The following is a 27,969-nucleotide window of genomic DNA, read 5'->3' as shown; positions in this document are numbered from 1 at the left end:
ATGGAATACTACTCAGCTGTAAAACAGAACAAAATCATTCCATTTGCAATAACATGGAAGGACCTTGAGGGAATTATGTTAAGTGAAATAAGCCAGTTAGAGAAGGACAATCTCTGTATGACTCATATGAGGAATTTAAAAATGTAGACAAAGAGATCAGATTAGTGGCTACCAGGGGAAAGGTGGGGTGGGGGGTGGGCACAAAGGGTGAAGTGGTGCACCTACAACATGACTGACAAACAATAATGTAAAAGTGAAATTTCACAAGATTGTAACGTATCATTAACTCAATAAAAAAAAACTAAAAATCAAAGTAAAAAAATTAAAATAAAGGGAAGAAAAGTTGAATAAAAATAATTAAAATTAATCACAAATTCAAGATAAAATAGCCTTTAAAAACTAAATGACATGATAAAATTAAAAATAACTTAGAAAAATAAAATGTAAAATAAAAGAAAAATACATTTGTAAGGTGAATTTAAATAAATTACATTAAAATTAAAAAACAAAACACAATTTTAAGTAAAAATAAAATATTTAAAAATAAAAAATAAAAAAATAATTAAAAAAAAAAGAAATAACAATTTGGTCCCAGTCTTCACTGTCAGTGGCTGCTGAGGGTCCCCTGCCCTGGTGAGCGAGAGGCAGAGGAGGGAATGGCCCCGTCCTCACCCCGTTACGGGATTCCAGTCCCCTTCTGCCTGGTAGTGTCCACTTCTTACAGTTTTCAAGGACATGCTTTCTGTGCTCTGAGCAGGGTGCCATTTGTCATCTGAGACAGAGAGGTTGTGTGGGGCTTTCTCCATGTTGGCTCAACCAGAAGTCTACTGTCGCTTTAAAATAAACGTATTCGTGTTGTCCCATATGGTGACATCTCCTTCTCTTTTCAGGCCAAATAGCATTCCACGGCGTGTAGACCCCACCTTTTCCTTATCCAGTCTCCTGTCAACGAGAGTTAAGCTGTCTCTGTGTCTTGGCTTTTGTGAAGGATGCTGCAGTCACATGGGGCAGAGATCTCTCCGAGAGGCTCCTTTTGATTTTTTGGACATGTACCCACAAGTGGGGTTGCTGGGTCGTGCTAAGTGAAATGGACCAGTCACCGAAGGACCAGTACTGTGTGATTCCGCTCAGGTGAGGGCTGCAAAATAGTTAAACTCACTGTGGTTGATGACACTGCACTGTGCAATTGAAATTTGCCAAGACAGCAGAACTTCAATGTTCTCACCAAAAAAATAGTAATAACGTGAGGTGATGGACGTGTTAATTAACTTGATGGGGGAATCCTCACACCAGGTATCAGATCATCAAGTTGTAAATTGCTAACAGTTTTATTTGTCGATTACACTCCAACAAAGTGGAAAGAAAGGATCTCCCCCCAAAAAAAGGAAGAAGAAGAAAAATGTCAAACTCACAGAAACAGCAGAATGGAGACTGCTGGGCCTGGGGGGAGGGGCCCGCGGAGTTTCTGTTCAAGAGGCGGAGGTGGCAGTCGCGTGAGATGGATGAGTTCTCGAGAGCTGCCCACAGTGCTGTGCCTGTAGGTCACAGGACTGCGTTTTGCACTAAAATATTTGCTAAGAGGGGCGACCACGTGTTAAGTGCTGTCACCACAGTAAAAAAAATTACACAATTTCTGGTGATCACAAAATGCTTAGTGTATCTAACTGAAGGAGTCATACAGCAAATATAAAACTCTAGAACTAGGTAATTTCCAAGAAATAAGAACTTGAATTGTTTGACAATGAAAGAATATCTCACTAAATGTGTGCTCTGAAAAAGATGTACAATATCTATAAATGCATATGAAAATGTTTCATAGTTTCTATTTTTATGATCATAGTGCATTACAGTGTGTTAGTGCTTGTCTGTGAATACTAAGGTTACTTTGTCATTTTGTATATTTTTCTTTTTGTGACTAAAGGCCTGACTTGGGTAATTTAAAAAGTCATGAAGCACTTTTAGCCTTTGATCTGCCACGAATTCCTCCTTAGCCTTAGGGGTTGGATTCCTGACCCAAGGAAACAGAATAGTAGATAAAGAAAGAGTGTCAGATGGTGGCAGTGATGATGGACACAGGAGCTGTCCTTGCCAGAGTTACGCTGGTCCTGGAACACTCTCAGTGGCTGTGTGAGCCTAGGCAGTCACTGCACCTCTCTGAGCCTGTCTCCTTCATGAGACTAATAATCCAGCAGAGCCAGAAACCCAAGGACCTGGTGTCAGAGGGACGTGGGCCCCACTGCTGACCTAACGTGCGGCCCAGAGCTGATGCTTGGCTGTACCCTGGCACAGAGCCCTCCACTGCCCTGGCATCCTGAGCACTGGGGACTGGGGGACAGTGGAGGCCGTGCCCTTAGCTGACACAGAGGAGATGGAGCAGAACATGAGAGATGTGCCTCTGAGCCCACAGGACCCGGAGACCCAGCACCCGGGGAGGCCTGGGGTACAGAGGGGCCTCCTCCTCCCTGAGCATTCGGGGCCCAGGCACTCGGGGGTCCTGGGTCATAGTGAGGGGACCTCACTGACCTCCCTGCTGGGGACACCACACATGCAGCTCACCTTCGTGGCTTCTCTGCCAACCTTTGTACCGCCTTTAAAACTCTGTCTTCCAAACGTCATGGTGACACTTTGTCAGTTTCCTTCTCCTCTGCTAGGGGCTGCTCTGCACCTGCCAGCACGGCTCCCGTCTCTGATTCCGAGAGTCCTGGTGTGGACAAGACAGAGAGGTCATCTGGTCAGTCCTTCTCACTTTCCCGAAGGTGAGTGGAGACTGGAGTGTTAACCAGGCTCATTGACATCATGGTGATGATATTAACTCCCACAGCTGTGACTTGTGGAGCACTTCATGTGTGCCAGTTTCTTTATACAGATCAGCTCTTGAAACCCCACAGGCCCCTGGGACATTAGTTCCCATCCTCCACACAAGGAAATCGAGTCTCATAGAGGTGATATGACCTGCCCAGAGTCACACAGCACAGAAGTGGACGAGATGTAATTTGAACCAGGTTCCTGGATTCCAAATGCCAGAGATATGACCGCCACACTGTCGCACTGCCCAAGGCAGGTACTGTTTATTGAGTCCTACTATGTGCTTGGGACTGGGCGAGGCTGGGAGATACAGAGATGAGAAGGCAGACCATTCTGTGGTGTTTTTCATCTGTCCTCTCCCCTGGGAACCTGGGAGCCATGTATCCCCAACACCTCGCACAGAGCTTGGCCCACCGCAGGGCTTCAGTGAATGTTGGCTGAAGAATGAATGAACTGCTGCAAATGATAGAAGAATAAGCATGTAAGTCCTCTGACTCTTTTTTATTCCATAAAAGGGAAGCTAGAGGGCAGAGGATGTCCCGTGACCTTGTGCTTCTCCCATCAAGGCGTCCATCAGCGGCCCCCATCCTTGGTGTGTGGGCTCACCCACACTGGGCCATCCCAAAGGTCCCCCTGGCTCTACACAACTGCAGTTCTGTGGGATGGTGGCTGAGGGGATCTGCTCTTTCATTCCCACAGATTTTGTGATTTCTCTGGGGTCTGTCCCCTTGACACTGTGTTCCCAGCACCTGGCACCATGCCTGGTAGTGGCTCCGTAGGGAGACCAACTGGACCCGGACTCAGGCTTGGACTCCTGCCGAGTGGGTGTTTCTGCACAGCCACAGCACTTCTTGAAGCCTCAGTGTCCTCATCTGCTCAGTGGGGATAATAATTGCATCTCCTTCAGAGGATCAGGGAGATCGCCCAAGTGAACGCCTGTGTGACAGCACAGGGCCCTCCCAGGAAAAGGCGTCCACTACTGAGCAGGTATTGTTATTAGTTCCATCACATGGTGTTATTACTAGCCTGTCTTTAAAAAGCATTTTAAAAGCAACACATAGGAGGGAATAACTAACCAAGTTAGGAAATCAGGAAAAGCTTCCGGGTGGAGGTGGTGTTGGTACCATACAAGTACCATAAATTGCAGAAAAATCACAAAATAGAGATAGCATTAGAGAGAAACATCACTCAAGTATCAGCATGAGTCAGTTCAGGACACAGGATAGCACGTTGTTTTAACAGGGAGGTTTCACATAAAGCATGGGTCAGCTCTGCTGGGAGAGTAACTCTGAGACTGTAGGATCACACTTGCCTGGCACTGGCCTGCATGGCCTGTAAGAGCCTGGTGTCCTTCAGGCCCCCTTCTGGGCAGGACGCCAACCATCTGGGATTTGTAACCATCCAGGGCCTGGCCAACCCGGATCTTAACTTATTTCACTCAAAGAATATCACGTCTTGAAGGAACACAGCAGTGTGAGCTGCTGTTCCTGGGAACACTGGCTGTGAGGACGGTCCCTCTTGGTGAGCATGTAGCCGTTAGTCCCCTGCCTATATAAGCAATCCCCTCTGCCCGCAGTAGCAGGTGCACAGCTCCAGCCGCTCCTGGATGCTCTCTGTACTTAAGTCCTGGTAAACCTGTATGTCTCATATTCTGTCTCCGGCTCTTTTCTTCAGTCTCTCTTCTACCTATCCTGCACCGCTTGGGCAACTGGGTGTGCGGCCAGAGATGTAAGGAGAACTCTGAAGGGTCCCTGGGCCCAGGGAGGGAACCCCAGGAAGGAAACACTTGTAGGGGCCCCTCCCCAAGGACGGACTTCAGCCCTCCCAGGAGAGGGTGTGGTTGCAGAGAAGGTCTGCAGGTTCCCGGGCCAGACCTGGTGCACAGTCTCTGGGCTGCAGGCGGCACCCCTGCAGGGAGCAGGTGAGGTGCAGCTGATGCGGGGTGCACAGGAGGGGCTGGGGCGCCACTGTGGATGGGAGGCCTGGAGCCTGTGGTGTTGTTGGGAGGGCTGGGGCGGTGTCACCAGGCCATGTGGGGGCTGTGAGGTTGCCCAGGGACCATGCATTCTGTGTGTGGGGCTGGGGCAGAGCCAGCTGGGAAGAGAGTGGCCTGTCTGCAGATGTGGCCCCTGGGGTTGAGGGTGTCTGCAGTCACAGAGCCTTTCCATGCAGGGTCTCACGAACCTGTGCCCTGATCTGCACCTGCAGTGACTCCACCTGATCCTGCCCCCCACACACCTGGAACTCGCCCTTGGCTCCCAGGTGTGTTGAATCAAATCCAGACTCCTTCCTGGGTCTGTGGGGTCCCGGCCCACCTCCCTATCTGACCTCCTCTCCCACGGCCGCCCCTCTTCACTCAGGCGCCTTTTGCTTTCCTCCTTTGAGACTTGTCCTTTCTCACCTCAGGGCCTGTGCCCTCCCTGCTCCCCCTCCTGGCAGCTCTCCCCATCTCCAGCCGGATCACGAGTTCCTCCTTTGCCGTCCCCTGCACCTCAGATTCCTGGGCTCAGCTCCCTCGCAGCACCACCCTCCCTCAGAACCCACGTCCAGCCGCCGCTCCACACCGAGCTGCTCAAGTCTTTGCCTAATGCCTGGACCCCCACTCACTGTAGACCCAGAGGAGGGACCAAGGCTGTCTTGCTCACTGCTGGGTCCCCAGTCCCGACGCCAGCACTGTCACAAACAGATGCTCGAGAAAGATGCTTTAACTTCATCTTCTTTCAAATAAACTCTTTGTTTTGGAGTAACTTTAGAATTATGGAAAAGTTGCAAAGACAGTACAAGGAGCTTCTGTGTCCCCTCACCCAGTCTCTGTTATGAGCACCTCATGTCATCATATACATTTGTCACAACTCAGAGACTCGCGTGGGTCCTTTTCCATCAGCTCAACTCCAGACCTCATTGTACCAGCTGTTCCATTAATATCCTTTTCCTTTGCAGGATCCAGCCCAGGGCGCCACACTGTTTAGTTGTCATGCCACCGCGGGTCCTCTGGTCTGGACAGTTTCTCCTTCCTTCCTTGTTTTTCCTCACCTCGACAGTTTTGAAGGGTACTGGGTCAGGTGTTTTGTAGAATGTGCTTCAGTGTGAGTTTGTCTGACGTTCTTCTTATGAGTAGACTAGGGGTATGGAGTTTTGGAAAGAATACCACAGAGGTGAGGTGCCTCTGTGCCGTCTCCTCCCATCCCAGCTGGGGGTGCACGAGATCCACGTGACAGGACGCTGACCGTCGTCACTTAGTGGAGGTGAAGCTCGTGTGTGCCAGGCTGCTCCACTATGAAGTTGCTCTCTTTCCCCCTCTATAATCTGTTGTTGGGAAGCATGTCCTAGATCTGGCCCACCCTTGCGGAAGGGGAGGGGAGGAGCAAACTTCACCTCCTGAAGTGGGAAGTCTATTATTTGGAATTCTTTCTGAGGAAAATTTGTCTCTTCACCCTCATTTATTTGTCTGTTCACTTGTTTATATCAATGTAAACTCGTGTATATTTATTTCATACTTTGGTTATAATTTGATGCTGTGTTATTAAGAAATATTTTTGAATGACAAAAAAATGAATGAACTTAAGCATCACATGAACTCTCTGAGGTTGGTACTGTTATGCCCACTTTACAGATCAGGAAACTGAGTCCTATTGTCAAAATGGCAGAGACAAGCTTGAATCCGACTGGGTCAAGCAGAGATCACACCACCTCACCTGGAGGCTTTATCTCTGCTGGATACCAAGCCAGCTCTTTCCTCGCTCTGGATTCAGAGTCCACACCATCCAGCCTCCCCACCCAGCAGGCTTCTGTTGGAGCCCTCATCCTGATTCTCTCTCTTTATGCATCTGGTGAGAAGACTCTCTCACCAGAACGTAGAACAGAATCACTTGGACCAGTTCCACGTAGTTGTCCTTTCTATCTCGTGAGTTCCTTCCCTGTCTAAGCCCCAAGCGTCCATTGTTTTGTGCTCTGTTAGCTCATATGGCACATGGCTTTACTGTTTGTAATGTGCTCTCACACACCATCTGGCCCTCACAGTGACCTTTGGAGGTAATGTTACCTCCAAAACAGTATGTTTCCCCTTCTGTACATGACGTCAATGAGCCTGAGAACCTTGCCCAAGGACCTGCTGCTGGGACATGGCAGATCTGGAAGGGCATGAAAAGCAGAAGGAAGAGCATGTGGAAGGTCTCAGAAGCAAGAGCCAGTATGAGACATTTGGACCAGTGCACACTGTTCCTTACAGAGTTGAGTGTTAGTGTGTAGAGTATTGGGGCCTCTTTAGATTGTCTGTTTCTTTTGATTCAGTCTTGGTAGGTTGTATTGTTTCTAGGAATGTATCCATTTCTTCTAGGCTATCCCATTTGTTGGCATATAATTGTTCATAGTCTTCTCTTATGATCCATGTATTTCTGGACTATCAGTTGTAATGTCTTATCTTTCATTTCTGATTTTATTTGAGTCTTCTCTCTTTTTTTCTCATTTAGACTAGCTAAAGATTTGTCTATTTTGTTTATCTCTTTGAAAAACCACTTCTTAGTTTTGTTGATTTATTCCATTGTTTCTCGGGTCTCTATTTCACTGATTTCCACTCTGATCTTTCTTATTTGCTTCTGTCTGCTAACTTTGGGCTTAGTTTGTTCTCCTTTTTCTACTTCCTTGAGATATAAAGTTAAGTTGTTTATTTGAGATCTTTCTGTTTTCCTAATATACACATTTATCCCTATAAAATTCCCTCTCAGAACTACTTTTGCAGCATCCCATAGGTTTTGACATGCTGTGTTTCCATTTTCATTTGTTTCAAGAAATTTTTGATTTTGCTTTTGATTTCTTCTTTGACCCATTGGTTGTTCAGGAGTGTGTTGCTTAATTTCTGTGTATTTTCAGATTTTCCAGTGTTCTTGTTGATTTCTCATTTCATACCATGATGGTCAGAAAAGTTGCTTGGTATGATTTCAGTCTTTTTAAACTTGCTAAGACTTGTTTTGTCTCCTATCATATAGTTTATCCTGGAGAAGCTTCCGTATGCACTTGAGAGGAATATGTATTCTGCTTCTCTTGGACGAAATGTTCTATAAATGCCTGTTAGGTTCATTTGGTCTAATGTTTGGTTCAAGTCAAATGTTTGCTTGTTGATTTTCTGTCTGGATGATCTATCCATTGCTAAAAGTGGGGTATTGAAGTCCCCTACTATTATTATATCATCGTGTGTTTCTCCCTTCAGATCTTTAGTATTTGCTAAAGGTATTTAAGTCCTTCGATGTTGCTTGTATATATATTTATGATTGTTATATGTTCTTGATAATTTGATTCCTTTATTATTATATAATAACCACCTTTGTTAGCATTTTTGGTTTAAAAGTTATTGTTTCTCAGCTTTTTGGCTAAGATCAAGTGTAGTATCTGTTCTTGCCAGTTTGAAGTCTATCTGTCAGATATAAGTAGAGCCATCCCCTCTTGCATGGAATATCTCTTTCCGTCCCTTCCCTTTGAGCCCATGTATGTCCTGAAGGCTGAAGTGAGTCTCTTGCAGGCAGCATACAATTGTCTTGGTTTTTTATCCATCCATCCACTCTGTGCCTTTTTATTGGTGAATTCAATCCACTTACATTTAGAGTGATTACTGATGTAGGACTTCCTAATGCCATCTTGTTAATTGTTTTCTGGTTATTTTGTATTCCCATTGTTTCTTTTTCCCACTGTTTCTGCCTACCTTTGTAAATCTGTGATTTTCTGTGGTGGAATGCTTCATTTCCCCATTCTTTATCTTTTGTGCATCTGCCCTAGGGCTTTGCTTTGTGGTTACCATGAGGCTGACATAGACATCTCATGAAAAAATAGTCCAATTTAAGCTGACAGCATCTTAACTTCAACTGCCTACAGAAGCTTCATCCCTTTACTCCCCCCTTCATACTTTGGATGTCATTTTTTACCTCTTTTTATGTTGTATATCTGTTAATACATTATAGTAGCTCTAATTATTTTTAGTAGTCTTTTCCTTTGACCTTTACACTGTAGTTAAGTGGTTAACAACCATCTGATTACTGATTTAGAGTTCTAAATTGGGTTGTCTATTTACCTTTACCAATGTGTTATAAACTTTCATATGTTGGCATCTTTTCATTTCAGCTGGGAGAACTCGTTTCAGTATTTCTTGCAAGGCAGGTCTAGTGGTCATGACGTCCCTCAGCTTTTGTTTAGGAAAATATTTATTTCTCCTCCATATCTAAGGATAACTTTGCTGGATAGAGTATTTGGCTGGCAGATTTTTCCTTTAAACACTTTGGGTATGTCATTCCGCTCTCTGCTGGACTGTAGGGTTCTGCTGGGAAATCCGCTGATAGTCTAGAGGGCCTTCTTTTGTAGCTTACCATCCTCTTTTTGCCTGGCTGCTTTTAGAATTCTTTCTTTAGCCTTGATTTTGACACTTTCATTATACTGTATCTTGGAGAAGGTCTTTCTGCATTGAGATAATAGGTTGATCTATTAGCTTTGTGAACTTGGATCTTATTGAAGTTAACCTAGTATTAAATTCAAGTGAAGGGTGTTATAACTTTAGGATGTTAAAAGTAATCCCCATGGTAACCACAAAGAAAATAGCTGTAGAATATACACAAAAGGAAATGAGAAAGGAATTTAAACATTTCACTATAAAATCAGCAAAAACAAAAGAAGACAGGAATGCAGGAAATGAGGGACCAAAAGGCAATAGGGCATCTAGAAAACACATAGCTTGATGACAGAAGTGAGTCCCTCCTTATCCGTAATTACTTTATATGTAAATGGATTAAACTCTCCAATCAAAAGACAGAGATTGGCAGAATGGATAAAAACACATGATCCAATGATGTGCTATCTACAAGAGACTCATTTGAGATCCAAAGACACAAAGAGGTTACAAGTGAAAGGATGGAAAAAGATATTCCATACAAATAGTAACCAAAAGAGAGCGGGGGGGGGGGGGGTGGGCTATACTAATACCAGACAAAATAGACTTTAAATCAAAAATGCCTCAAAGACTTAAATGTAAGAGCTAAACTATACAAATCTCCAAGAAAAAAAGAGAATAAATCTTCATGGTCTTTCATTTGGCTCTAAATTCTTATGTATGATACCAAAAAGACAAGCAACAAAAGGAAAAATAAATAGGACTTTATAAAAATTAAAATCAAAGAACACCATCAAGAAAGGTATAATACAAGCTACAGAATGGAAGAAAATATTTGCAAATCATAGATCTGATAAGGTCTGTTATCCAGAATGTATAAAGAACACTGAGAACTCAATAATAAAACGTCAAACAACCAAATTTTCAAAAGGAAAGAAGCATTTGCCTAGGTATTGCTACAAAGAGGAGACACAGATTGCCAATAGGCACATGAAAATGTTCAAAATCGTGCATCAGGGAAATGCAGATCAAAACCACAGTGAGATTCCACTTCACACCTAGTAGTATGGATATAGTTTTTTTAAAAGCGAACAAGTATTTGCAATGATGTGGGGACACTGGAACCTTCACACATTGCTGGTGCAGATATACAAAAGAAAATCCTTTGGCACTTCCTCAACAAGCTAAGCACAGAGCTACCATATGGCCCAGAAATTCCACTCCTAGGTATATGCCCAGGAGAAATGAAAAACTTTGTTCACACAAAAACTTTATATGAGTGTTCACAGTAGCACTATTTATAGCAGCCAAAAAGTGGAAACAACCCAACTGTCCATAAACTGAGGAACAGAAAACCAAAATGTGTTATATCCATATACATGGATATTTTTCAGCCATAAAAACAGTGTAGTACTGATACGTGTTAGAACATGGATGTTACTTACCAAAAAAGGTCAGACACAAGAGGCAACGCATTGTCTGGTTCTGTGTGTATGAAATGTCCAGAACAGGAAAATTCATAGAGACAGAGAAGCCAGGGCTGGGGGCGGGGGCAGAGAGAGTGAGATTGACTGATCAGAGGTATGGGGTTTCTTTTGGGGGTGATGAAAATGTACAAGAATTAGAGATGATGATTGCAAAATCTGAAGATACTAAAAACCACCAAGTTGTATACTTAAGAAAAGGTGAATTTATGGAATGTGAATTATATCTCAATAAAAAAAAGAATATGACAACATTTTTATAGTGCATCTCTCCACGTGGTGCACTGAGTAAACTACAGTCATGACTCTTGAATCAACTTGATGGGACCCCCTCAGAGACTTCTGCAGAGCAGCTTGTGCGGGATGACATTTGAGACTCAACCCTGTTTGGCCAGAGCCCATCCTGATGCTGCTGAATGACGGCAGGGCCAGCGCGAATATTTTCTTCACTGAGGATCAACCCCCTTCTGTATCTTTCTTTGAGTCCATTATCATTTTCTTACCATATTCCAGAAGCAAGGTACCGGGAAATGCGTTCACCATAGTGAGAGCTGTTGACAGCTTCGTTGCAAAAGTATGAATAATTTATTATTAAAAAGTGTTAATTTGTTCCTAGGTCAAACTTCAGATCCTGTCACTAGCTGCCCGAGGAGCCACTTGAATCGAAGGAGGGCTTAGGAAGGTGGTTCTTGCAGTTTGGTGTGAACTTAGAACACCCAACAGACCATTGGCATGGCATAATCACTTTATGTAGATGAGACAAGCAGGAAGTCGGCACCACCGTGTCCAGGGGAGGGCGCTGCTACCTGGTGGCCTGAGGTCAATCTCATGTGAAAGCAATGTGAACCTGGAAGGTTACTGAGCCCTCTGCTTCTCAGTTCCCTGGTCTGGGATGTGGAAATGTTAACAGGACCTGCTTCTTAGCATTGTGTTATGACGCTAAAAATAAGTAAATACAAAGCCCAAAGAAAATGATTTGTGCGTAGATGCTCCCTCCATCAGTGCTCAAGTATTAAAGGCCCAGAAGGATCAGCAGGAGTGCAGTACTGGATGTCTCCAGAGGGAGCGCATGGAAGGCTGCGAAACAGGAGGCTGCAAACCTTCCTTGTCCACGCTGAAATCAGAGGTTTTGGAGCCCTTGGAAACAATCTGTTCTTTCCTCTGAGGCTCACGTCTGCGCTGTGGGGTGGGCAGAGTGGGAGCTGTGGCCCATCTTTAATGGTCCGGGGCACTGTAACGTAGAGGGAGTCAGTGACTTGCCCAGGGTCACAACACTGATGCATGATGGATCTGAGGTGGGGATCTGGATGGTTCCCTGGGAGAGAGGTCCCTGAGCTCATGCCCTGGACGCCGGGACCAAGAGCTCTCCTCACTCCTTCCCCACCTCCTCCTGCCCCAAGGCTGCTGCGGGGAGACAGTGGGCACCCCAAGGAGGTGCCTCATCCAAGAGAATGGCTCCCATCCTGACCCCATTCCTGGCTCTGTTCCAATCTCTGAGCTAAAATTCAATCCCTTGCCCCCAAATAAAGTCACCCTAATGGACCGAGGGGATCCAAACATGTGTCCGTCCACCCCTCACTTGCCCCCAGCCTGGATTCTGTCAGATCCTTGGAGTGAGACTTCCTGGGGGTCAGGTGGCCACGAATGATCAGTAGTCTGCATGACCCCCACCTGGGTGAGAACCCAGGACGGTCCACACCCACTGCCCACATGACGTTTGCACCAAGAATTAGCTTCCTCTTCAACTGGCCAAAGCTGGATGATGAGCAGTTAATAGTAACTGACTGGGAAAGGGGTCTGCTGGGCTGCAGCTTAGGTGGCTCGATGAATGGCGTCCACAGGCCCCCGGCGTCTTGCTGACTGGAGGTCTGACCAGCCATCTGAGCAGTGAGAGCGGGCAGGGGCTACACCAGGCTTGAGCGTGCCCCTTCCCCACCCGAGTCCTGCCTCACTAAGATCCAGGCTTTGCTCTACACACGACAAGCATTACTCTTGAATCTACTCACTGGTACTGTTTCCACAGGACCTTCTGTGGAGTGGTCAGGGGGGTGATATTTGTGGCTCTACCCTGTCGTTTGGCCGGATGCCCATTTTGATGTGCTCAACCACTGCCGGCGATGGCCAGTAGGTTTCCTTGACCACAGGTGATTTTCTTGTGCATCTTATATTTGAATCCCCTATGATCTTCATTTTCTTTTTGTAACCCGAGACATGATTTTGGGAAGTACACTAAAAATGGAGACAACTGTTGATATGTTGCTGGCTGCAGACACGCATGGAGGAGGACTCCCTGAGGTGGCTCCGTGGGACCCAGAAGGCAGCTAAACATGGGCCTCTCTCGCATGTAAGCAAGTGCAAGCTTTATTCCTAGTCCAGGATTTGGGATTTGGGTGAGGAGAGGAGACCAGAAACATGCTCAACATTATGCTTTCCCCGCTCACTTCTCCAGAAGGCTCCGGGAGCCTGTGCAGGAGGCTAAGAGGAAACATTCTCCATGTCACTCACCCTGAGAGCGCCCTTCAAGCCAGGAGTGAGCAGAGGACAGAACACAACAGTGCTGCTGCAGGAGCTGAACATGTGGAGGGAGAGGGGCCCTTCTCGCCACCTGCTGACACACGGAGAGCACACTTGAAGCCACAGACACGCTCCTACTCTCATGTCATTAACACGTGAAAGAGCACAGCAAGCCATCACATGTATTTCCTTCTTTCTCATTTCATGCCCCTCTTCCTCCGTCTCCAGAGCAGTGGGTGTAACCCGACTGCCCCGGGCTCCCGCTCCCATTGGATGCCAGCTGAGTGATGTTCCCACTTGGAGAGTCCTCCTCCTCGCTGTGGGAGTCACACCCCCTGTCAACCATCCAATCTTCAGAGACACAGACATCAGCAAGAAAGTGATTGCAAGGAGGGGCTCACCCACTCCTTCCACTCCACTCGAGGCCCTGATGGCTCCCACAGCCTCACCCTGCTCTTTGCTCTTGGCTCTCAGACCTTCCCTGGGCTCCGTGAGTCAGAATCCTTCAAGGAGACATTGGTCACAGTTGCAAACCCTCAAATGAGAGAGGGGACCCCCTTCCACTTCTCACTCCTCATTCCACTGGATCGGGATAGCTCCAGCCTCCAATGGGATCAACCTGAGCCTCCACCTGAGATGCACACACTCGGGTTAAATGAGTTCAGCGAGCAGACCCTGCGCCAGGCTCAGAGCAGCTGCCCAAGAGGATGTTCTGTGCAGATGGAAATGTTCTGTGCTGTAAACGTTGGCTACTGGGCACTTGAAATGTGGCTGTGTGATGAGGGACCGATGCTTAATTTGATTTGCTCTAATTAAGTTAAACATGAACACGCCCGTCTCCCTAGAGGTACCACACTGGATAACACGACTCCAGAATCCAAAGATGAGGACGACACAACCCCCCGCCCCTGGTTGCTCCTGCAGAGCAGTCTGTGGCCTGATCCGACCATTCACTTGTAGGTTCTTCTGGGCACATGCGCACAGGCCAGCCACTACATGAGGCCCTGGGGACACTCAAACAGTAAGGTCAACGCCAGCTCCTAGAGGATTCCCGCAGGGGCCCACCTGTAAGCAGAGGTGCAGAGCATGCTGGGCACACCTGTGCTGGCCATAGAGCGTGAGGTGGGGGAGGGACACTTCACTGTCTTCTGGAGCCCCCTTCTCACCCCTGATCTGGACTGGAGCTTGGGCAGGCACCTAGCTCAGTGTGGGGCCCAACAGGCCTGGACCAGCTGAGGGGAGCCATTCCCACACTTGAACCAGGTCCCAGCCCAGGGCTGTATCATCAGATGTTTATTGGGGCCTGAGAGTTGTTGTCGAGGGCTGAGCGCTGGGGTGAGAAGGGATGAGGAAGACACAGGGGTGCCCGCACAGTGACCTCCATGGCCAGGACTCCTGTCCCCGCAAGTGAGAGGATACATACAGTCTGGGCCTGAGAGTCCCGGGGCCTTTCAGAGAAACGCTCACACTGACGACCTCCTGGCCATGGAAGGAAGAGCAAGGACCACCTCCACCTGGGATCAGCCCCCATCTCTTTGCTGACCTCACCCTGCCCTGGAGCCCATGCCCCTCTCACCTCCTCTGCTGCTAGAATGTTCTACAGCAGCCCTGGCCAAGTGGTGTGAGATTTCTTCAGTTTAAATGTGTTCCTGGGCCAGACAACCTTTGGGAACAGTGTGCAGACAAGGACTGGTTGTCAGGTGACTTCCAGAAACAGGTGAAAAATAGAAACTGGTCCCTCCAGGCCCCAGGGGCACAGGCCTGGGAACCCCCCCTGTCTGTGGCGCCCCTGTGCTTCCATCCCTGCTGAGCCACCTCCTAGCCAATCCCAGCCAGAGCCAGAATCAGGCTGCTCTCCACGCTAAAGCCGGCATGTTTTTTCCTCAGCAAGTGAGAGATTCCAGAATATATCCCACTTCTTCTTGTTCCTGAGGCCACCTGCGATTACAGAGGAGAAAACACTGGGGATCAGGCCACAACGGGTATTGTTTGCACAGCTTGTCCATTCTCTTTGTGACCTTGGGAAACCACGTGGGAAACCAGGGTCAAGTCAAAGGCCTCAAAGCAGGTGCAGAGGACGCCTCTGGTGTGTCTCTCCAGTCCATCCTGGTGGCAATGACAAAATTCTTAAGCCAAGGAGAAAGACTGCTGCTGAGCCAAAGGCCCCCAGCATCCAGTGTATGACGGAGGCTGTCACTTGTAGGTATCCTCTTGGATCAGAGGTCAGCTGGTAAGAGACTCTCACTCAACACTCCCCCCACCATGGAAATTGTATGTATCACCCCTAACATGCATGGTCAGGTTTTCATATGTGAATTTGATTGTAAAGGAAAGAAACCAAGAAAGCAGCATTTCTATTTCAGACAAAGAAAGTGACCTTATCTTGGCAACAGATGGGGCCTCTTCCTCTGCCCTGTCCCAGGGAAGCTCCTCCAGCAGGCACTCGGGGGATCTCGGAGGGCGCAGTCACTGTCAGTCATTGGTGGTGCAGCTCAGGAATTACTCAGGGAGCTTTGCTTGATGTGGACATGGGGCCAACATGTATAGAGGTAGTTGGTCAACAAGCACAGACTGAGGTGCTGCTGGATGAAGGAAGGCAAAGGGGAGGAGGAAGAAAGAAGTGAGAAACAGAGTCCTTGGCCTTGCAGCTAAAGGCAACCTTAAGCAAGGAGAATTAGTCAGTCTACAAGTGGTTCTAAACCACACGCTGTGATCGAGTGGCAGAGTCCCATCGCCCCTCCTCCCTGTGGTGGAGCTCATCTCATTGCCATGATCTTGGCCTCTTCTAAGACCTTCTCAGTCTCCATGGAAATGATGTCACTACTGCATTTATTGTCTGCTGTGTGGGATTTCTGACTTGATTAAAAGCAGACCTTTATTGGTGGAATAGATTTAATTACAGACAATACATTCTATTGTACTTGTTCACTAATTCTTTGTCATAAAGATACCCAAACATGGAAGACATTTGATGGAAATACTGAAATACTGCCATTTAAAAGTAATCATTATTAGTCATGTTATTTTTACTTCCAGTCTTGCTTTTCTTTGTTACGTGTGGCTGTCTTGCTCCGGTGGCAGTGCAGTGGTGGCTCATCGTGAGGGGTGGGGTATGGGGTGAGCACAGATGCTCGCTAACCCAGCTGCACCAGAGTTGCAACAAGGGTGATGGGCACCAGGCTAACAACCAAATGGCACTTTGAGTTCTGATTTGTCACGTTCCCAGAGTGTGTAGCTCACAGGATTTCAGAATTTTTAGGGCTCCTGGTGATAATGTTGCCAAATACACTAAATTAACTCACTGCTTCTTACCTGCTTTTGGGCCAGCTGCCAAGGAGTGACCCAGAACTGACAGAGGGTGACCTGGTTGTCCTACATGGTGCCTTCCACACTCAGAATCTGTGAGCTGACCAGGAGCATGTGGACTTTCTCTGTGCTTTTCACACTAATGACAATGCCAAAGTCTACATAAAATGCACCTACAGCTACCGTTGGCAAAGCAGCCATCTCCAGACCTGCGGCCTCTGGGATCACCCAGTTGGGGCACTGGGACTGGAACGTTCCACTATACAGAAGCCAGGTGCATAGCTGTTGCTTGGTCCCAGATTCTTCTTCCTTATTAGGAGAACTTTTCCCCTGTTCTGGGTACACAGTGAACTTCCTTGTGTCGCTTAAATGTGTGGTCATAGGGCACCTGGGCAGCCCCCCGAGTGCGTATACCCCCGAGTGCATATACCCCCTTGGGAAGGGAACAAGGTCTTGGCCTGCAGCATGAGAGGAGTGGGTGCAGCCCACTACCTTGTGACGGCCCTCGGAAGGGACCGCTGGCCATAGGAGACCAGCACACGCTACAGATGCTGAAGGTGCTGTGTCGCTTCTCCTTCTGTGAGTAAAACTTGTTCCAGCCTGCGCCGTGTGTGCTGACCCTCCTTGGTGACTCTGAACCCGTAGCAGATGCAGCGGGCCGAGGTCTGTCATCTCCTACTTCTGGGGTTGGCATCGTTAGGATCTTTGCCATCCTGCACGCACTGGGAATCCTCACTCAGTGTTGGTAGCTGGGCCTTCCTGCTTGATAGCTACCTTGGTTTATGTGACCACTGAGGCTACCTTATATGATGACAGTGTTTGGGGTCTCTGACAGCTAGTTCTAGGCATACACACAGACACTGGGGCTTCCTGTAGGGTGACTGATGGTTCCATCGATGAGTGATAGGTGGTCAGGAGTCCAGACCATCTGCACTGGGGCCATACACCTGGTCCATATTTTGTCTCTTCCACGAGTCTGAGACTTGGGCACATTCATATCTGCACCTCAGTTTCTCCGACTGAGGAGTGGGGATACTGGGAAAACCTTCAGGTTTCTGTGTGGTGAGTGCTGAGTGAATTAATGTATGTACAGAATACAGCGGTGATGGTCAGCCTCCCTCCTTCCCTCCCTGCATTCCCTTCCTTCCCATTGGAGAACATTAACACTGGCAATTGTGCTGCATAAGTGAGACATATCTCCTGAGGAAACACACACACTCACCCCCTCCACACACACATTCACCGTTACGCCACTTAGACCCACCCAGAGACACCCCTCAATATGCATGCACACATCCCCACACCACCGAAAGGGAAAACAGCCATCCTCAGGGACTGTTGAACACAGAAATATAAGTTTCTTTCACCACTGCAAATCCTCTTTCCCATCAGGAAGCTGGAATCGGGATGGCTTTGCAGACCAAAGCCAGCAAAAAAGCTTCACCTTCCTCAGTATCTAGATTTTATCCTTAGCAGTTCACTGATTCCAGAATACCTACCATTTCACTGCTTTTGAGGCCACTTGCAATAACAGAAAACTTACGTCAAGTTCGCCATATCCGTGGCACAAGGAAATGACTTTGGGAAACAGTGTCCGTGACCAACACAAAATATCTCAAGAGTAGTCAGCTGTTTGGTAGGGAAATGAGAGGAGTATAGTTCAGTGGAAGGCAAGACCAGAGAATTAACGGAGAAAGAAGTGACCAACTGTGTCAAATTATCGCAGGAAAAATATGATGTCCATAGAACCTGCAGCATTGTTGACCTAGGTGAGCACAGGTTGAGTGAAATGTTTGGAAAATTGCCCTTATAGTAATGGTTATAGCACATTCGCTTTCCAGCTCCAGAAGTTACCCACGCCTCTATCCTTTTCTTTACTGCATTCAAATTTATCTTCTGCATTACGTGAGTTTTAAGCTCCTAACATTTAGTCAACAAGTCAGTCACATCCATTCAAAATGTTTATTTCAATCATGAACTCAGTAAGACATAAGGTAACACTTTGGAGCAGAACAAACAAAAAATGCTGGCATTTTATTTGAAATTCAAGAAAGTGGTCTAGGAAAGAAAAGTTGAACGAAGTCTCAAGGAGTATGTCTATTTACTATATGTACTATTTAGCATGTAACATTTTAAAAGTAGCTTTTGACTATTAAAATTCTGATCTATGATCCAAGAGGAGTTTTTCTTCCCTACATATTATAATGTGTGAACGCAAGAGAAACCTCATTAACCACAGGGCACATTATTTTGCCTGTATACAAATTTTTTGAACACATATACTCATATTTCCTCCCCAGATAGTCCTGGAAGAATTGCTATGGATACCTCAGAGTGTAAATAGTCAGGGGTCCTTGATCACCATTCAGTGAGTCTAAAAAGGCAAAGAATAGATGCAGTGAATCAAAAGTAGATATTTGAGTGACTGGAAAATATGAGATACATTGCTAATATTGAGAAAGGAAAGGTTTCCAATATCCAGATCCAGGAAAATCTCTGCTAGGTGGAATTTGGGGTCCATGTGAGTGGCTGATCCAGGCCTAGCACCGGGAAAGAAGTGCTTTCTATTTCTCAAACTCACTGTCCAGAATCCAAGGTCTGTAGACAGTTAGACTTTCCTTTGCCAGTGAACAGATTATTTGCAAATGCCCAGATTCCATCCTTTGCATGTTCCCACATCCACTTCTCAATAATGATGTCCAGAGGTGAACCCAGGGGAGCCCAGGACCCAAAATGAGTAACTAAATCTTGTAGCGTACTCTCTCTGAGTCTATTTGGAATTCCAATATTGGACACTCCTCAGATGATCAAAATGACTTGAGGGATCTCACATCCCCCTTCCAGGACCCTTATTGACAAAGGAAAAGCTGTTGCCCCTAAGAGGTACACCCCCTTCTTAGATCTGCATACTCTTCATCTCATCCCCAGCCCAGTGCCTGGTAACCTCAAGGCTGTCAAAAAACAGTTTGAATGAGGAAAAGAAGAGATGGATGGGTGGATGATGTGGTGCATGGGTGAACAATGGATGGATGGATGGATGGGTCGGATGTGTCGATGGGTGGATGGATGAGTGAGTGGATTGGTGGGTGGGTGAGGGGTGGATGGTTAGTTGGCTGGGTGGGTGAATGATGGGCAGATATGTGGATGATTGATGGATGTGTGAATGGATGAATGGATGGCTGGCTGGATGGGTAGATGAGTGAGTGGATTGGTGGGTTCACAGGTAGGTTAGTAGTTGGATGAAGAAATGGATGGATGGATAGTTGGGTGGGTGGGCAGATCCTAACCATGAAAAACACAAAACTTTGCTGCCTGGACACTCTATGGAGAGTGACTGAACCCAAAATTTAGTCCCAATCCCAGCTCTGATCCTGACTTGGTGTGACCTTGGGCCATTTCCTTAATGTCTCTAAGCCTAGTCCTCTGACAGGCAAAGAAGATGTTGACCCCTGCCCTGCCCACCTCACAAACTGCTGGGAAGGATACTGAAAGGACCAACCTGCATGAAGATGCTTTAGAAACCCTAGAGGACTTCTCAGGTGCACTTAGTGTTGGAAGGACCTTGTGGGTCATTGAGCTGACTCCCCCTGGAGTTGGAATAGAGCTTGTGGTAAGAGCCTGAGCTTGGAGCCCAGACAGACCTGGGTTCTAGTCTTGGCTCTATCAGTTTCCAAGTGTGTGATCTTGGGCAGGTGACTTAGACCATATACTAATATCAGACAAAATAGTTTAAGACAAAAATTATTATAAGAGACAAATACATTATATACTGATAAATGGGTCAATCCTCAAGAAGATATGACAATTAACACACATGCATCTAACTACAGAGCCCCAAAATATATGAAGAAAGAACTGACAGAATTGAAAGGAGAGGTAGATAGTTCTACAACAATAGTTGGAGAATTCAATACTCCGCTCTGAATAATAGAACATCTAGACAAGGGATTAATAAGGAGATAGAGGAGCTGAATAATACTATAATACACACCAAATAGTACACATAACTATATACCTAGCAAGAATCTATAGAGCACTCTATCCAACAGTAGAATACACATTTTTCTCAAGTGCACATGGAACATTCTCCAGAATGGACTATATGTCTATTTATAAAATAAATCTCTTTAATTTAAAGGAATTGAAATAATACAAAGTATCTTCTCTGATTGCAATGGAATAAAACTAGAAATCAATAGCAGAAGGAAATTTGGTGAATATATAGACTTGTGGAAACTAAACAACATACTCCTAAATGATCAATGAGTCAAAGGAAAAATTACAAGTGATATTAGAAAACACTTGGAAATGAATGAAAATAAAAACATAACATACCATTCTGTGAAAGCAGTGCTCAGAAGGAAATGTAATATAATTGCCTACATTAAAAAAAGAAAGATTCTCGAAGCTACAGTAATCAAAACAGTGTGGTACTGGCATAAAGACAGAAATATAAACCAAGCAAATACAACAGAGGGCCCAGAAGTAAACCTTCACATAAAGATCAAACACTCTTCAACAAAGGTGCCAAGACTACTCAGTGGGGAAAAGACAGTCTCTTCAACAAATGGTGCTGAGAAAACTGGATATCCACATGCAAAAGAATGAAGATGGACCCTTGTCTTACACCATATACATATACACTATATACAAAACGGACCTGAGACTTAAACGTAAGACCCAGACTCTCAAAAGAAAACTTAGGGGAAGCTTCATGACATTGGATTTGGCAAGGATTTCTTCGATGTGCCACCAAAAGGACAGGTAAAAATAGACAAATAGATCTACATCAAACTTAAAAACTTCTGTGCATCAAATGATACATCAAATGAGTGAAAAAGTAATCCCTGAAGTGGGAAACAAATTGTAAATTATATATTTGGTAAGGCGTTAATATCCAGAATATATAAAGAACTCTTACAACTGAACAACACAAAAAAGCTGATTAAAAAAATGAACAAAGGAATAGACATTTTTCCAGAGAAGATATAAAATGGCCGATAAGCACATGAAAATATGCTATATGTCACTAGTCATCATGGAAATGGAAAGCAAAACCACAATGAGATACCACTTCACATCCATTAGAATGGCTATAAATTTTAAAAATGGAAAATAAAAAATATTGGCAAATGTGGATAAATTGGAAAACTTGTGCATTCCTGGTGGAAATGTAAAATGGTGCAGCTGCTGCAGAAGACAGTATAGCAGTTCCTCAAAAAATTAAGCATAGAATTACCATATGATCCAGCAATTCTACGTCCAGGTATATACACAAAAGAGCTAAAAGCAGAGACTAGAATAGATTTTTGCACATCTATGTTCATAGCAGCATTATTCACATTAGCCAAGAGGTGGAAGCAATTCAAGTGTCCAAAAATAGATGAAGGGATGCAGAAAATGTGATAGAGGAGAGGTGTCAAGATGGCAGCATAGTCACACTCTGAACTCACCTCCTCCCACAGACACAACAAATTTATGACTACTTTGGGAACAATTACCCCTGAGAGATAACTGAAAACTGTGTAAAAAGAAATCCTACAATAAGGGACAGTCCTGACTAAGGTGTAAGAGGCAGAAATTCCTTTCTGGAGGGAAAAAAGGCCACCTTCACAAGCTGTGGTGCTTCATGGCCAGGTGGGAGCAATCCTAACGTACACAGCCTTCCGTGGAGGAGTGGGGTACCTGAGCTGGGGAGTGTTATCACTATAAGCATCCTTTGGACTCAGCACAGCTGAGATGAGTGTCATAACATCTGGCTTTGCTGGCTATTAACTACAACAGGGAATACCCCCAGAAAAGCTATCGGACACAAGGGGAAAAAAGCCAGCTCTTAAAGGACCCATGCACAAATTCACTTGTTTTGGAAAACAACCTAAAATCACCAGAAAGAAAAGCACACAGTCCTTTGGTGAAAAGACTCACCTGATAGGCTCTGGGTGCATCTTGGTGAGAAGTGAGACCTCTCCAGTGACTGAGACGTTGGCAGCAGCCATTATTGTGACCTAGTGCACGTCTGTGTCAACAGACGCTGGCAGATGCCATTGGAGTTCTTCCCCTGGCCTGTTAGCCCAGGATCTGCCCCACCCACTAGAGCACCAATTTAACCCAGCTCAGCCAGGGCAGGAAGCCCACCCTAATAGGACTGGCCCCTCCAGTGGCAAGCCCTCAGGCAGCTTGTGGGCCTGAATATACCGGGTGCCTGGATCCTCTGCAGCTGGGTGAATGGGTCTGCCTCTGTAGGGCAGGGCATGCACAAGGAGCAGGTGGAGTGTATGGGGCATTGGTGGAGTGTGTAGGGCCTCTGCAGTGGGGCAATTGGGTCCACTTCAGAGGGATGGGGCACACACACAGGGCAGGATGGTGTTGACAGTGTGTGTGGCCCTGTGGGCAGTGGGGCTTGTCACTGCAGAAGACTTGTACTTCTCAAACAGCTACATAGGAGATCAGCCCCACCTTCCAAAGGCTGAAACAATTGGGTGCTCCTGTGCCTGGGGCCAGCCCCACTCAGCTTCAATCCTGAGAGAGCTGACGAGAGCCTTGCAGGCTGGAGGCCTACAGTAATTGAAATCCCCTGAGCCTGGCGACCAGTCACACAGGGCCCTACTCACTTTACAGAAAAACTACAACAGGAATATGGTATTAGACCTTGCAACCAACTGTGCTGGGACTCCCCATGCCCAGTAAAGTGACTGAAGGGTCTGTAGCAGCCACACACAGCTGAGAATTACAACCAGATGGCCAGGGGACAGCCTAGCCTCCCTGGGCACCTGCAGCAAGAGCAACCCTGCCACAACAGGACACATGTAGCCCACACAGGAGTCACTCCTGGAATATTTGGAACTGGTGATGAGAGAGAAGCACACTGCTGGGCCTCATAAGGCACCTCTTACATAAAGCCACCTCTGCAAGATCAGGTGATGTAGCCGACCCAACCAATAAATAGATATGAGCACATGGAAACAGCCAAAATGAGGAAGTGAAGGAAAACGTTCCAAGTAAGGGAACAGGACAAAAACCCCAGAAAAAGAACTAAATGAAACAGAAATAAATGATCTATCTGACAAAGAGTTCAAATAAAGAGTCATAAGGATGCTCACTGATCTTGAGAGAAGAATGGATGAACTCCACGAGAACGTCAACAAAGAATTGGAAGATATGAAAAAGAACCAATCAGAAATGAAGAATACAATACTGGAAATGAAAAACTCACTAGAGGGACTCAATAGTAGAGTAGATGATACAGAAGAGTGGATCAGTGAACTGAACAAAAGACTAGAGGAAATCACCCAAGCTAAACAGATAAAAGAATAAAGAATCAAAAAGAACAAGAACAGTCTAAGGGATCTCTGGGACAATATCAAGCATGCTAACATTCATATTATAGGTGTCCAGAAGGAGAAGAGAGAGACTAAGGGGCAGAGAATCTATTTGAAGAAATAATAGCTGAAAACTTTCCTAACTTAAGGAAGGAAACAGATATCCAGGTACAGGAAGCACAGAGGACACCAAACAAGATAAACCCAAAGAGGCCCACACCAAGACACATTATAATTAAAATGTCAAGAATTAAAAAAAAGAGAGAATCCTAAAAGCCAAAAGAGAAAGGCAACAAGTAACATACAAAGGAAACCCCAGAAGGCTATCAACTGACTTCTCACCAGAAACATGACAGGCTAGAAAGGAGTGGCATGATACATTTAAAGTGCTGGAAGGGAAAAAAACTACTGCCAAGAATACTCTACCTGGCAAGGTTATCATTCAGAATGGAAGGAGAGAAAAAGAATTTCCAGACAAGCAAAAATTAAATAAGTTTTTCACCAAGAAACCAGTTTTAAAAGAAATGCTACAGGGACTTATTTAAGTGGGAAAGAGAAGACCACAAATAGGAATAAGAAAATTATCCCCCCAAAAAAGCAACAAAATCACTGATGAGGGCAAAAATACAGTAAAGGTAGCAGACCTATGAAGATAATATAAAGGTCACAAAACAAAAGTACTAAAATTACTTATTTCCGTGATGAAAGGGTAACGGATACACACACACACAAAGAGGTTAGATCTGATGTCAAAGACATAAAATGTGGGAGGAGGAGAGTAAAAGAGTAGAGCTTTTAGCAAGAGATCAAACCTAAGAGGCCATCAACTTAATACAGATTGCTATATACATTGGTTATTATATATGAACCTCATGGTAATGACAAAACAGAAACCTATGATAAATACATAGAAAATTAAGAGAAAGGAACCCAAACATAATACTAAAGAAAGCCATCAAACCACAAGGGAAGAGACCAAGAGAAGAAGACAGGAACAGAGAAGAACTACTAAAACACACAGAAAAAAAGAAACAAAATGGCAATAAGTACATTCTTATCAATAGCTACTTTAAATGTCAATGAACTAAATGCTCCAATCAAAAAGCATATAGTGGCTGACTGGATAAAAAAACAAGATCCATATATATGCTGCATACAAGAGACACACTTCAGACCTAAAGACATTCACATACTGAAAGCAAAAGGATGGAAAAAGATACTCCGTGCAAATGGCAATGAAAAGAAAGTGGGGGTAGTAATACTTATATCAGACAAAATAGGCTTTAAAACAAAAATTGTAACAAGAGACAAAGAAGGGCACTACATGATGATAAAGGGAACAATCCAACAAGAGGACATAATACTTGTAAATATCTGTGCACCCAACATAGGCGCACCTAAATATATAAAGCAATTATTAACAGACATAAAAGGAGAAATAGCAACACGACAATAGTAGGGGATTTTAACACTCCACTTACACCAATGGATAGGTCACCCAAACAGAAGATCAATACAGAAGCATTGGCTTCAAATGACACATTAGGCCAGGTGGACTTAGTAGGTATATACAGAACATTCCATCCAAAAACCACGTTATACACATTCTTTTCAAATGCACATAGAACATTCTTCAGGATTGATCACATATTAGGCCACAAAACAAGTCTCAATAAATTTAAGAAGACTGAAATAATACCATCATCTTTTCTGACCACAAAGGTATGAAACTAGAAATCAGCTACAGGAAGAGAATCAGAAAAGCCACAAATATGTGGAGATTAAACAAAATACTATTAAACAACGATTAATTTAATGAAGAAATCAAAGGAGAAATCAAAAAATACCTGGAGACAAATGAAAATGAAAATATGACATGCCAAAATTTATGGGATACAACAAAAGCAGTTCTAAGAGGGAAGTTTATAGCAATACAGACCTATCCCCACAAACAAGAAAAATCTCAAGTAAACATCTAACAGTGCACCTAAAGGAACTGGAAAAAAGAAGAACAAAACCCAGAATCAATAGAAGGAAGGAAATAATAAAAATCAGAGCAGAAAGAAATTAATTAGAGACTAAAAAAATCAATGAAACCAAGAGCTGGTTCTTTGAAAAGATAAACAAAATGGACAAAACTTTAGCTAGACTCACCAAGAAAAAAAGAGAGAAGGCTCAAATAAATAAAGTCAGAAATGAAAGAGGAGGGCCGGCCCTGTGGCTGAGTGGTAAAATTCGTGCGCTCTGCTTTGGCAGCCCAGGGTTTTGCTGGTTCACATCCTGCACGCGGACATGGCACCACTTGTCAGGCCATGCTGAGGTGGCGTCCCACATGCCACAACTAGAAGAACCCACAACTAAAATATACAGCTATAGACTAGGGGCACTTGGAGAGAAAAAGCAGGAAAAGAAAACAGAAATGAAAGAGGAGAATTACAACGGACACCTCAGAAATACAAGAGGTTATAAGAGAATACAATGAAAAGCTTTTGGCCAACAAATTGGATAATCTAGAAAAAATGGATAAATTCGTAGAATCATACAGTCTTCCAAAACTGAATCAAGAATAAATAGAGAATTTGAATAGACCAGTCACCAATAAGGAGATCAAGACAGTAATCAAAAACCTTCCAAGAAATAAAACTCCAGGACCCGATGGCTTCTCTGGTGAATTCTACCAAACATTCAAAGAAGACTTGATACCTATCCTTCTCAAACTCCTCCAAAAAGTTGAAGAGGAGGGGAGGCTTCCTAACTCATTCTATGAAGCCAACATTATTCTGATACCAAAACCAGGCAAGGACAACACAAATAAAGAAAATTACAGCCTAATATCACTGATCAACATTGATGCAAAAATCCTCAACAAAATACTAACAAATCAAATACAACAATACATTAAAAAGATCATCCACCATGATCAAGTGGGATTTATTCCAGGGATGCAGGGATGGATCAACATCTGCAAATCAATCAATGTGATACACCACATTAACAAAATGAGGAATAAAAATCACATGATCATATCAATGGATGCAGAGAAAGTATTTGACAAGATACAGCATTCATTTATGATAAAAACTCTGAATAAAATGGGTATAGAAGGAAAGTACCTCAACATAATAAAGCCATATATGACAAACCCACCACTAATATCATTCTCAATGGAGAAAAACTGAAAGTTATCCCTCTAAGAACAGGAACCAGAAAAAGATGCCCGCTTTCACCACTCTCATTTAACACAGTATTGGAAGTCCTAGCCAGAGCAATCAGGCAAGAAAAAGAAATAAAAGTTATCCAAATGGAAAGGAGGAAGTGAAACTGTTACTATTTGCAGATGACATGATTTTATATATAGAAAACCCTAAAGAATCCACTAAAAACCTTTTATAAATAATAAATGAATATGGTAAAGGTGCAGGGTACAAAATCAACATACAAAAATGAGTTGTGTTTCTATACACTAACAATGAAGGAGCAGAAAGAGAAATTAAGAATACAATCCCACGTATAATTGCAACAAAAATAATCAAATACCTATGAATAAACTTAACCAAAGAGGTGAAAGATCTGTACACTGAAAACTACAATACATTGTATAAAGAAATTGAAGAAGACACAAAGAAATGGAAAGATATTCTGTGCTCTTGGATTGGAAGAATTAACATAGTTAAAATGTCCATACTTCCTTAAGCAATCTACAGATTCAACGCAATCTCTAACAAAGTTCCAACAACATTTTTCACAGAAATAGAACTAAGAATCCTAAAATGTATATGGAACAACAAAAGACCCCAAATAGCCAAAGGAATCCTGAGAAAAAAGAACAAAGCTGAAGGTATCACATTCCCTGGTTTCAAAATACACTACAAAGCCATAGTAACCAAAACAGCATGTTACTAGCACAAAAACAGACACACAGATCAATGGAACAGAATTGAGAGCCCAGAAGTAAACCCACACATCTATGGACTTCTAACTTTTGACAAGGGAGCCAAGAACATACAATGGAGAAATGAAATTCTCTTCAATAAATGGTGTTGGGAAAACTGGACAGTCACATGCAAAAGAACGAAAGTAGATCATTATCTTACACCATAAACAAAAATTAACTCTAAATGAATTAAAGACTTGAATTTAAGACATGAAACTTCTAGAAGAAAACATAGGC

At 44.5% G+C, this 27,969-nt stretch overlaps 1 long non-coding RNA gene and 1 pseudogene across 1 annotated transcript; both read left to right on the top strand.

The window, feature by feature from the left end:
- The first annotated feature begins 890 nt into the window (after window positions 1-890).
- LOC139084423 (uncharacterized) lies at window positions 891-11,631 on the top strand. Its single transcript, XR_011541764.1, has 5 exons — window positions 891-1,131; window positions 2,652-2,756; window positions 2,889-3,286; window positions 3,505-3,792; window positions 11,276-11,631. It is a non-coding gene; the product is annotated as an uncharacterized lncRNA (long non-coding RNA).
- On the top strand, window positions 8,152-8,243 carry LOC139084973 (U2 spliceosomal RNA; annotated as a pseudogene).
- Window positions 11,632-27,969: the final 16,338 nt, after the last annotated feature.

This window comes from Equus przewalskii, chromosome 7 (genome assembly GCF_037783145.1).
Source record: "Equus przewalskii isolate Varuska chromosome 7, EquPr2, whole genome shotgun sequence".
NCBI classification, from domain to species: domain Eukaryota; kingdom Metazoa; phylum Chordata; class Mammalia; order Perissodactyla; family Equidae; genus Equus; species Equus przewalskii.
The sequence above is the reverse complement of the archived record's forward strand: the minus strand, read 5'-3'. Positions and strand labels throughout refer to the sequence as shown.